Source organism: Octopus bimaculoides, chromosome 3 (genome assembly GCF_001194135.2).
Source record: "Octopus bimaculoides isolate UCB-OBI-ISO-001 chromosome 3, ASM119413v2, whole genome shotgun sequence".
Taxonomy (NCBI): domain Eukaryota; kingdom Metazoa; phylum Mollusca; class Cephalopoda; order Octopoda; family Octopodidae; genus Octopus; species Octopus bimaculoides.
The window spans coordinates 155,207,776-155,210,078 of record NC_068983.1 but is presented as its reverse complement, the minus strand read 5'-3'; the positions used below and the strand labels follow the sequence as shown (position 1 = coordinate 155,210,078).

The window sequence follows — 2,303 nt, the reverse complement described above, 5'->3', positions numbered from 1 at the left end:
ATATATATATATATATACATACACACACACTGTTAAGTGGTTGACATTAGGAAGGATATCCAGCTGTAGAAATCATGCTAAAGCAGGCATTAGAGCCTAGCAGAGCCCTCTGACTCATCTGTTCTAGTCAAACCATACAACTGATGCCAGCATAGACCCCCCTCCCCCCAAAAAAAAACAGGATACTAAATGATTACACACACACACACACAAACACATAAAAGAGGCTTCTCTCAGTCTTGCAAACCATATCCCCTCATAAAGGCTTCATTTAGCCCAGGGCTGTAGCAGAAGACACCCAATGTGTCACACAGTGGGCACATAGTAGATTTCTATTCAGTTGGGTGGCTGTTCCACAATACCAGTGAATGTTTTATTCACGGTTTCCAATATTGAATCCAAATTATTACATCCACTGATAGAAATAACTCTAAATTTAGCATAATTTCTACATAAACATATGAAACATTAATGCACCACACAACCTCTTAACTCAACCATCCGAACGTAAAAATACTGCAAATAAATGAATAAGTGATAATACTAGTATAATCATACCTAATATAATTAACCATGATGATAACATAACTAGCAGTAGATCTAGGAATGAAGTTAATAAAAATCTAATATAACCATAAACAAAATAGATAATTTTACTGAGAGTTGGAAAAATTTAATAAAACTAGCAAATGAAATTAGTGATTCTAAATCTCTTCAGAGTGAATAAGCAACTAGAAAGAGATAAAAACCATAACAAAATAGAATATATACAAAAAAAAGTCTAATGATAATGTTGAATCAAATAGCTATGACAGGTGTAATACTAATATACAAAATCCTGAACAGTAAGATAGTAACTACAGCTCCTCCTCATATACGTCTTCCTTCCTTTCTTTATTTTCTGATAAATTTAAACTAACAGTCTTTTTCTTCTTCACTGCTATAAAAAAGATTATTCTCTTAAGTCTGTACAGTTGTATCTTACAACTTAATTACCTGCTGCTGGTAAATAATAGTGGATTGAATTATCATTTTCTTCTGAAGACCTGGCATTTCGATATTATCAGGCAATCATCTACATAATGATTACTAATATTTGTTAGTGAAACATCTGTAAAGACTATATAATCTATGATGCTATAATAAAAAAGATAAACCAACTCTGTTTTATTCTACTCTCTGATATATTCTAAATTATTCTAATGTACATAATATCAAAAAAGAAAGAAAAAACAAATGAAGGACTAATAGGGTTTAATATGCAACTGAAATTTGGATATACAACGATTTACATGAAGTTCTAAAGATTGATTAACTGTTATGCTACCTTATTCAAAATAGCAATTCTTCAGGACATCCTAGAATTTAACAGCCTTCTGTGCAGTTTAATGGCTCTTTCATGATGTAGTTACCTTAGTTTCAATACACAGTTTAAGATTAAGTCACTTGCAAGTCAAATACAGCTTCAGCATCATCATTTTTAATTTAACATGTTGTTCATGCTGGCATAGCTTAGATGGGATATCCCAGTCTGAATCAGAGGACCATATTTCACTTAGACATCTCAAACAATGGCTGGATGCTCTTCTTAATACCAACCAATTTACAGAGTACTGGGTGCATTATATCAAAGCACCCGTAATGGAGAAGCTCACATGACCTTGGCAAGAATAAAGTGTATTCTTGATCCTATGCTCAATTTGCTAATCACTTTACAGTGTATTGAATATGTTTTATCGGGTCACCAGCAATAATGAGGCTACCTTATAACTTACAAGACTAAGGAGACTCAACTCTTTTGACTGGGAGAATAGAAGAGAGGGTAATGATAGAAACTGAGCTTGATACTTTTGCATGTAAACCAGTCATATCAAGTTAAGATATTCTACGTGATTTCAGTTCAAATTGGCTAGATCCTGCCTCTCATACCTGCCCTACAATATCATTCTAAAAATAAACAACCATATCATTGAAATCTCAAAGCTAAGAGATAACGCGGGATAAATTCAAACCAATGTGAATAAATAAGCTTCACATTTGACGGTAGTCTGAATGCTGAAGGGTTAAAATGAGATGCTGAGGAAAGTAAAAGGGTGATAAGAAGAACAGAAATTTATGTGTGTGTGTGTGTGTGTGTGTGTGTGTGTGTGTGTGTGTGTGTATCTTGCTGAAAAAATTCTCAATGAATAGGTGAATCAAGCAGAAAAATACCATGTGGCATATATTCATTGAACCAGTAAATGGCCCAGAGGAAACATAACGAATGAGAGTAGGATTCATAAGAGCATAAGTAATATACACAC

At 33.5% G+C, this 2,303-nt stretch overlaps 1 protein-coding gene across 4 annotated transcripts in view; it reads right to left on the bottom strand.

The window, feature by feature from the left end:
• The window catches only part of LOC106872300 (semaphorin-1A), a 414,058-nt gene that overhangs the window by 72,946 nt on the left and 338,809 nt on the right, over positions 1 to 2,303 (bottom strand). The gene's annotated exons all lie outside the window — the stretch shown is intronic.